An 11,125-nucleotide genomic window follows, 5' to 3' on the forward strand; every position below is an offset into this window, starting at 1 on the left:
AATGAATGTCATGCAAAAATAAAATGATTTTGATCAGACCTTCAGATATATCACCGGAAAGCTCAAGAAGCGTACTACACTACTCGTCCTTCCTTATCCACAACACATGTGGCTGAGCCACAGCCACGGACGGTCCATCTCTGGCGAGGGGTTTTGATCCTATCTACCCCTCCCCCTGGCTTGGCTGGCCTGCCTCTGTTCCGCCCATTCATTTCCTCTGCTTCCCCTATAGATGACAGAGGCCTTTCCATCCACCGCGAGAGGTTAATTCACTCACGGATGGCATTATTTCTTTCCAGCCCCTTCCACAATATAAAAATTCAGAGTGGACAGGCCCATCTCTCATCCGTCTCGAATTTGATTGGAATGCTATTGCCTCCTGTCCCGAGGAGCCCCTGCACTGGCTTGGCTGCACTTTATGACACTAAATAGCCAGGCTACAATTTTTCCATCTATTCAAAAAATTCTCTTAATAACTCATTCTTCTGGACGAGAGCCCTCACTCTCCGCTCACTGCTGTGGACGGGCTCGTCCCATTTACGTCCACAGGTCACCGGGAACAGAGACCTGGAAATGTCCAGAATTCAACGGGTTAATTAATCTCCAAATTTACTGCCCTCTCTCTGCCGCCCACTCGCCGAATCATTGTCCCGTGGAGAGACCCGTGCAATATTTACTGCCCGCTAATAGTATTCAGCAATGCACAGAACCATCCACATGCATGCAGCTCTTTTGCCAGCCATCTAACTTTACAAGTGATCTCATTTATCAACAATGACGGATTTGTGTAATGACTTTTACTTTTCGCAGCCCTTCACACCAGATCCTTCTAAATAATAAAATGGCTATTTATTGATTATTCAGAAAGGTACATATTCCCATAATGGTCTCAGACCAGATCAAATAACCAATAATAAATAAAACATTGCATGCGGAAGGAAATGCGGTGGCCTTTTCAAAGACTGAAATCTGGATCCAATGAGGTCTGTAGCTCAGCAAATCAGTAGGATCTTCTGGGAAACCTGAATGGTTGAGTGATTCTGTGCATGGATCTGATTAGAATTCCGATGACCTAACGACTGTTGGGATCATGGATGAGTCTGCAACAAATGTGAGGAGTAGGACATGTATTATTAATGATAACACCAATGTTTTGAAGGTATCTAGGTCACCCAAAATTGAAGTCAAGGTAAAATGACTTGTTTAACACTTTCCACAATACTCATTGTTTCAAAGCAACTTTACAGAAAATCATGTTGTTAAATGGTTATAATCAGTGCTATAGGGTAACGCATTAGAAATAGGCCTAACAAAAGTTACGTAATCAGATTACTTTTTAAGTAACTAAAGTAAAATATTACTTTTAAATTTGCCACGATATATTGGAGTTACTTTTTCAAATAAGTAACGCAAGTTACTTTGTTTTCTCATTTATTGACAGACACCTCTCCTGTCCCCATGTTGAGAGAAATGGGGAGTTATGCTGCCTTCACTTGCTATCGGTAACGTCATACTTCCCACTTCGTATGTCGTGATTACCAGCTCGTTGCACTGAAGTGCTTTTTTTGTCGGAAAGAACAGGATTCATGGAGGACAACATGTTTTTCTTTCCTACTTTTTTGAGACAATCAAAGCTATTTTCGCTGTGTAAAAAACATACAATACACTTCAAATAATTATTCATATATGTAAATATGCACTACTTTAACGACAAGACAAGACGATGTAGCTGTTGTGGAAAAAAATTAAATAAAGAATACCAGTCACAGCAGCATTCGTTCTCCTTTCTGCCATGTTTAAAGTTTATGACATGCCCATCTCTGGAACTTGGGGGTAAAAATGAACCCCGAGCTTCCCAGTGGTAAATATGACTTGAGATGGCGTTCATGTCCAATTTCTAGGAAAACTCATGTTTATGATAATTCTGATAGCATGTGAAGACGGAATAAGAGGCAGAGGTGTGCGCTGTGTAAACAGGATGGTGATTGTAGTTCTAGGCTAAATTTGAGCATGCATTTACTCATTTCACTTGCACGAAAACAGAATCAGTATTCCTCAAAATGAATAAAAACAGAAAAATCCAAACTCAGAATATTACACAAACCTGCAATATTTAAATGTTAATTAACACAAATATACTTTATGTATTGTCTTTGCTGCTGACCTTTGATGATCCAGTTCAACCATACAAATCTCCTGCAATCCAGGGGTGTGTTTCCCAAAACCAACTAAAGTTCCATCGAAAGTTCCATCATTACTAATAGAGTTCAATATTTTATTAGCTCACCAAATGCTAAATGTAGGGGTGAGCAAATATGGGCAGAACTCTTTACTTCCCTAGTACTTCAAAAAGCCTTTTAAAGGTATAGGCTACATGTGAATTAAACGTGGCACAAAGGCCTTCATCATCATCACAGTATGCTAATGCCTATCTAGTGCAGGGATTTCATCAATATGCTGATTGAGGACTGTTGGGACACTCCAGGCACAGAATGGTTCTGTCGGGAGAGACAGAGTCGTTTGCACCTCAATGACACATCTGTACCATTTGCTTCACAGGACATATGCTTTCAACTCCATACTGTTTATTTATTAGTGTGTTCTAATATGTAACTATGCCATGTTTGTTCTCATCTGACAGCTTATAAACTGAAATGAATGGTGGTGAACTTTATCGAGATATTAAAGTATCCTAATGTACAATCTAGGTACTATTGCTTAAACATACATTGAGGAGAATATGTTAATGTTCTTCTCCCCCTCTGGATCTCCACCCATTTGCCTCATCTTTTGGTTTCCTGTCAGTTGGGTTTGGTGTTGGTATTCCACTCATGTTTAACAATGCTTTGCTCAGGGTATAAGAAGGAAAGGTAACTGTTGATCTAGGAGAAAGGCTTTAACCAGGCCACTCCCGCACACCGGTGGGTAACCTCATACTACAAGAAAGGCCTCTTCTGCTTCATTATTTGTTACAACTGAGTTTCTATACAGTATGTTGTTCCATTCTACTGTCTGTATATTTAAACATGTAACTTAATAAATAACTTTGCCTGCTTTAAAGGCTTTGAGAATCTTTCCTTTTATCACTGATTATGTTGAAAGCTAAAGTGATTATAACTTTCATTATCCAAACGTTCAGGTTAAATCCTACGTTTTCCTATCAGTTCTAAGAAAGACTTTTACCTTTAAAGAATAAGAGGTTAAAGAATAACAACAACTTTAATGGAGTCAGATTAATTATATTGGAGTCAGATAAATATTTGAATTATACACGTCATCCTTCAACTGCCCTTTGTTCCGATTATTGGTTCAAAATAGCAGCGTAAGTTTCCAGCCTTACACAAAACTTCCAACTTTATATAAAGGTGATATAATTGATGAGCCATTTTCCCACGTTGTATAACAGCATGCAACGATACACTTTAAATTTGCAGAGTAGCCCATAGAAAATAAAGTCACACAGGTTTACAACTAATTGAGGGTGAGTAAATAATAACAGAATTTCTTGTTGAATTTTCCATCTGTAGTCTAATGGAATGCTTATAGTTTGGCTAGTAGGGAATGGTGCTAGCAACAGTAAGTTCAAAACCCAGGGAATGTACTGTATGCACTGATGAAATTCATAGATTTTCTAAAATGTATATATATATATATATATATATATATATATATATATATATATAAATACATTTTTTCAATAACATGGGAGCATTAGAGGAGTCTACAGATTTAATTTGTTTCCTAAAAAAATGATCTTACAAAAATATCAGAAAAGAAAAAAGACCAAATTAAGTGTAGAATCTATATAGTTTGTTTCTCCACAACACAGCTGCTAATAAAATATTTTGAGCGTATACGGCCAGAGCAGCAGCTCCTCTCTTCATCTCTAACTCACTTTCCCACATGAAGAGTGAAATCACCTCATACATCTCCGGCCATTCTTACTGTGCCACCTTCAAAATTGAAAATACCAAAGGAGAAATTACACTGGCGCCCCTTTTATGAAATAATCCTCAAATTTATTTGTTATATAACGCTTCTCTTCTCAACAACTGGGGAGAAAGGTCCTTTGCAGAGGGAACCCTTTAATGTTGCCCAATCTCATATTAAATTGGAGGTTTCTTAATAAGCCACTTTGGCTGTGTTATCCAGGGCTAAGGGGCCGTCTCTGTTGTCCTCTTCCTGTGCTTGTCTGAATCCTGCTGCATGACTTGGGAAACAGATGGTATCGGCCCAATATTACTTCTCAAAGCGCTCATATCCTCTCTCATGTTGTTTTCTTTGATCTGCTGGGCTTCTGCTCTCACTTTTTTTTCCTTTTTGCGAGCCTGTCTCTTTCTCTCTCTCACTGTCCTTCTCTCTTTCTCTTAACTATTTGAGGTCAGCGCTCACTCAAAGAGGAAAGCTCGGCCGTGTTGATATAGCTCTTCTAAGATGGACTGTATTGACTTAATGTATATTTTATGTCTTTTTGATCAAAAGAGGAAAAGACAGCATATCCTGCACAACAATGGAATACTTTTTCTGAGATGTCTAGATTGACATTTTTTTCTGGTGCAGTACGGACTGTTATGATTTTTTTTTCCTCAGTTTAAAGATACACCATACGGTAAAAATATATATTTTAAAAGTAAAAGTGCTGGATTCTATAAGAGATTATACTGTAATCTTACTTAAAAAAAAACAACTTGCAGTACCTTCATTGCTGATAAGTCGCCGTCAGGGTTCGAAAATATTGAGGATCGTGACTTAAACCACTAACCACTAATCTAGTCGCCAAACCACCAGTGAGTTCTCTGAAAGATGCTCTGTGTTGTTATAGTCTCTTGACACAGAGGGACTTGTGGACGTGGATTCATTCACCAGAACACAACGCAATAACATTCTCTCTCCATAGACACCTGTCATATGTCATATGAACCTCTAGAGCTCAGCTGATAACCCTCGTCTTTTCTTTAAGACTTTAAGATGGAACTTAACAAATACTCAACATCAAATGCTCCCCGTTCAGCTGCAGCATATAAAACACAAAATGAAATCTAGCTTGCAGCTTCTGGAGCTCTGCGAACACTTTCTTGAGAACAACCAGGAGGGGGAAGCAGACTTCTGCTGAACGCTCAATGCTGGAAAAATAAAGAGCAATTAAAGATGAAATTTGAGATGATGGCAGCCAGGGGAATAATGTTCAGAGCTAAATTATTTTAACATTATTGAATAATATCACATGAAGACATTCCTTTAACCAAATGACTTACATAGTTTAATGTGATTTAAATTAAAACGAGCCCACAAAGATGTTAAATGTTAAATGTAAAAATGTTATATATTTCACATACTTTCAGTTTATTTGTTAAATTCTTAGTGTATTACTCATTACATGGAATTTACCAACAAATCAGTGACCTTTTTGCTATCATTGTTCAGATATCAAATGATTAAATGTAATATTCATTAAAATTTAAATTAATATTAACTTTTTTTTTTTTATACTACGCTAGCAATGTCAAAACTGATTGTGTTGTCATGCATTTGCTAAGGATTTTTAGCACATTGCTATGTGGTTACTATGGTGGTTTGGGTGGTTGCATACTGGGTTGAGCCAAAATAACTATATATTCTCTAAATATGACTAAGGTCTCTTCTTCAATGTAAGTTTAGAGGATTTTTTTATTTATTATTATTATTCAAATTAAATTCAAGTTGCTTATAAATTGAAATAGAACACAAGCTGCACAATTTGAGGTAATAGTCATGTCTGTAGCACAAACAGAATGACTTAGTGGCGTTTTTTTACCGTTTTCAACAAAAAAAAAATGTTTAATTTTTTTTTCTTTTTTGCGTTTTGGACGTTCATTTAAGGGTCCAGTTTTGGCCGTTGGGGTCTAAAAACACAATCTTTTGAAAACAGGTTTCAAGGTGCAAGTTTTTGAAACGATACTTTTATTGTCTCCGTGTAAACTACAAAAACGCGAATTTGTGAAAATGGTGACATCATGCACATGCGTATTACGTGTTCAGTCTATAGGCGCTATAGTGTTTCTTTACAAAGTGACATCGCCAACTACTGGCCAGGCTTGCATAATACAGCGTTTTAAGTCATTTTCGCAGATCCGTGTGAACGGGAATCGTTTTGACACGTTGTTTTCTGTACGCGAAAAACAAGAAGAAAAACCTTTACGTTTTTAGTACATTGTTGTCATGTACACGTATACCCTTAGCCTGCTGAGTTTAATATTTGAGAAATAGCCTGCCTAAGCAAACACTTCTAAATATGTTGAAATGTGTCTGTTACTTACTCTTGTAAAAACACAATAGTATCACAATGTTTTTACACATGATTATTGTTGAATCAAAATATAATACACTTTTTCACAGTCCAGGGATTATCCACACAGTGACACATTGTTAAACTGTTCAAAGTGGCAATGGAAGTTTGTTTAGTTTTGCCCTGGGCCATCCCTGTGTTCCCAGTGACTAGAACGCTCCGCTGTGTGACGTCACGCTGCTTTAATGTGGCTTTGATTGACAGCTCGAGGATTGGCATTTTGGGCTGGAGGGTGTATGGGGGGCGGGTACCCTCAGCTGGCACAGCGGGACCTCGGAGTTTTAAGACGACTGATTTCATGAAAGACACTCTGGATGTCTCCCCCTCATAAACACTGCAGAATGAATCGTGCGGTCAGGAAGGAGAGAAAAAAAGAAAAGAAAAGAAAATGAAATTAAAGAGCTCACTGACAGCACAAAACATGCATATGATGTTTTATGACTTGCCAGAAGAGTTCAGCACCTGTGGTTTACTGGAGTCAGAGCTGCGCTTCAATCACCGGCTTTAGCAGGTTTGTCTTGGCAAGGACAGGTAGAGACATGGAGAAATAAAGACAGGAAAACAGAGAAAGAAGAAGGAAAGGCACACCAGGGAGGTTTAGGAACACATAGGCTCTATTCCAAAAAAACAAGTGGGCTAATGGTGATTTCTGAGGCACATTGTATTGAGGTTTGACTTGTGCAACCCGTAATATATTTACAATTATCCAAATGTTGAATGTGTTCAATTGTCCTGAAACAATTTCACTCAGAAATCGCTATAGTAAATTTCACAAATAATTAAAAAGAAACAGCCAGTAGCACATTGAATCAAACGTGAAATTTGAAAGACTCAAATACTATGTAAAACACTACAATAGTCTTTGTTTTCATCACAACTTTGAGAAATCATTTTACATTGTATGTATGGATGAATGTACCACAGGTTGTTAATTTAGTATCAAGTGCAATTTAGCTTATAATAAAACTTTTGCACACTGTACACTTTATTTTAAGGTGTCGTTGTTACAGTGTAATTACATTTAAGTACTGAGTAATATTAAGTAACTACATGCACTTACTAGGGTTAGAATTAGGATATTAGGGTTTGGTTCAGGGTTAGTTGCATGTAATTATGCATAATTTATAGTTATTACTATAGTAACATGTAACATATGTAACAATGACACTGTAAAATAAAGTGTTACCACATTCACAGACTAATGCTAAATAATATAGAACCCTTGTAAATGTCTTAATAAGCATATAACATCACACTCAAATATTGGGTAAAATAGTCAAGTTTTTTGGGTAATACATGGAACTTAAGTGGCTATTTACAGTATAATCAACATTTCGTTTCATCCACTAATTGGATAGTGTGCTTATGATTCCTTCAAATGCCTAGGTTTTGGAACAGAGCCATTTTGTGCATCACCTGTGTTTGTGTATAATCACACAGTGTTCAGAGTTCTGTCTGTGGTTTCTTATGGGCTCATAATTACACTGTTTACTTTCCTGAGGTCTGATAAACTGTCCCACAAACTGCACAACAAAGTAACTCAACTCTTTATAGCCCAAATCTGAGGGAAGTTACTTACTGTAATGATGTTTAATTAAGCAAAACAGATCCATAAATCAGTATCAGATTTCAGATCAGAATAATTTTTTTGACGTAGTGTAATTTCATGACATTGTTCTTTATTTAGTGATTTTGTGTTATATTCTTACTTCCCAGCATTGGAAAAGTTTTAGTTAATATTCCTTCTTACTAAATAAAAGCTTAGTCAAAAAATGTTGTGCTTAATGTATTTTTCTTATTTTGTGTCTCTGCTTTTTGAATTACGCCTTTACTTTATTTGTGACAGTGGTCTCAGACGTAAAGTATTTTTCTTTAAACAATGTAGCGGGTTTAACGCAACTTTTGTTAAAGGTCTGAGGCATGCTGTCATTTACCACAGAAAAAATTATTCTGCCTCATCCCTCAGTCTGTAAAAACAAATAAATATCATATGTACAACACTGCACTTACAGTGGAGAATAGACAAGGCAATAGATAGACAATACAATCGCTTACCAACTTCAACTATACAACGTTAACCATTATTTCAACTCAAGCCAATTCAATCTGGTAAACTTGGTAACTTTTGCACAATATGTGCAAGAATACCAGGACATGCCATAACTATCAAATGATCAAAGTTTTGCTGGTTAACGTGCACGGGTCATTTGTCCCAAATGTCATTAGTACACAAGTATTATATTATATTATATTATATTATATTATATTATATTATATTATATTATATTATATTATATTATATTATATTATATTATATTATATTATATTATATTATATTATATTATATTATATACTGTTCTCACAATGACATTTTTGAAGGCTCTGAAATGCTCTAAAATTGGCTTAAAATCCTGATGTTTTCTTTGAGCAAAGATGGCAGATGTCAAATCGCATACATCCTGTGCCTGTGTTTGTGCATTATTATGTTTGAACTTGGAATAATCTGTTAAATATTGTTTTTAAAAAATACACATTTTGTATGTCTATATAAAAACATTTTTCATACTGGTTCTAAGTGATATAAAAAGTTTTTGGTGCCACTTTATATTAAGTGTCTTCATATGCACTTATTGTGTACATACATGTTTTTACAATGTATGTATATTTCAAAATGCCTGCATGTAATTACAGCTGTAATTAATTTCTTTAATTACATCTTACACTGTTGACCCACCCTTAAACCTAACCATACCACCAAACCTGTCCCTCATCTTACCCGTATCCCATCCCAATAACAGCAAGTGTTTTTCAATACAACATGAACACAATAAGTATATTGTACCAACGATTTTATTCATGTAAGTTAAAGACGCCTAATATAAAGTGTGATCAAGTTTTTTTTTTTTTTTTTTTATATGTAGTTTCCTCACTGAAAGTAAACAGACGTCTGCAGACGGCTTGGTGAGAGATGAGCCCGTCTGAGATGTGTCCACCCCCTTCTCTCACTCTCACTATATTAATGACCATCTGCATCTCTCTGTCTCTCTCTGCCTACAGCGTGGAGTTAGTGTACAATTACATATAGTTTAATATATCTGCCGTGCACCTTTAAACAAGCATTCTCAGTGCACAGGGTGATTTGTCTTTTGCAGCCATTACTCCATTGTACATCTTGATAGCCACGGATTGCTCGCAGCCATGTTTAAGCATTAAATAGTGTATTATTATTTCACATAAATCAAGCAGGGACATGGGGGGGATTCATAAATTTTACATTTCACACAGACAGTATTTTAAAGCCTTCTCCATCTCACGGTGGGACATCAGCACGGAGAGCCATCTACACACACACACACGAATCACAATGTGGGAAAAATATTCAGAATAATTTTATGAAGTGTAAATTTAAGTCCTAACCACTTCTAAGAAATGACCCAGTATGTTACTGCAGCGAATCCATATGAAATCATACATTATGTATTGAAATTATCACTTAAAACACTACAAACTATGTGTTATGTTTCTAGATTTTATGAGTTCTTATGACAGACTAAAGAATTTAGTGTAACACTTTACAATGTCACGTTTATTAACATTAGTCTATGTATTAAATAACATTAAATAACAATGAGCAATACATTTGTTACAGTATTTATTAATCTTTGTCAACATTAGTTAATAAAAATACAACTGTTCATTGTTTGTTCATGCATTAACTAGTGTTATCAAATTAAACTTTTTCATTTTAATAATGTATTAGTGAATGCTAAAATAAACATTAGTAAGATTAATAAATGCTGTTGAAGTTTCATCCTTGGTTCATGCTAACTAATGTTACTAGAGAAAACTTGTTGTAAACTGTTATCGATTTAATAATGCATTACTGCATTCAATAATGTGTTTAATTTCTCAAGACCATTTTAATAGAATGTCCCCTGATACTGTTTCACTAAAGAGTTACTTTAATTATTAAAAACAAACAAAATAAATGAATAAGAAAATGGTTTTCATAACCATCAAGCCTTTTATAATAAAATAAATTAATATGAATGGGAGACAATACATGTCTTTATTGATGATTGATTAATTAATTGATTTATGGAACAACCAGACAAACATTGTTTCATCATTCTCCTGCATTTTGTGAATTTAATTATATTGACATAAAAATTATACATAAAAACACCATGCATGATTGACATGCGTTGGCTGCAGTGATCACACGATGAAGGAGAGGAATTCAAAAGACAGTCTTTAATCATAATCAAAACTAGGAGATCACAGACATAGAATCAGCATAATTACGATAACATTGACAAAACAGAACCCTAAACAAAGGAAACTGAGGACTATATATACATTAGGAATGTATATACAGGAAAACAAAGGGAGCTAAATGAAGCTCAGGTGAAACTAATCAGTAACTATAGAAACAAACTGGCACTATCAAACTAGATCAATTAACAATGACAGGGAACACAGGCAAACCAAAACAGAGCTATACAGAACAGAATCATTACAGTGATATTCAAAGATTAATTTTAATATTGATGAATGATGTAACTTAACATTGATTAAAACCGATTTATTTGTAGTTTGTACTGTTTTTTACTGTATTTATTTTATTAGCACTGCAATAATGAATCATTATTTTGCATTAAATATTGTACTCTTAACACTCTTCAAAAGGGCCTCAATACTTCATTATTTTTGAACCTGTAACAGACTGTAAGTAGTTGTGATTCCTGTAGTTCTACAATACAGGGAGTAGCACACCAAACAACCATACTTCATTTTAAA

This window comes from Leuciscus leuciscus, assembly GCF_965113295.1.
Source record: "Leuciscus leuciscus genome assembly, chromosome: 11".
NCBI classification, from domain to species: Eukaryota; Metazoa; Chordata; class Actinopteri; order Cypriniformes; family Leuciscidae; genus Leuciscus; species Leuciscus leuciscus.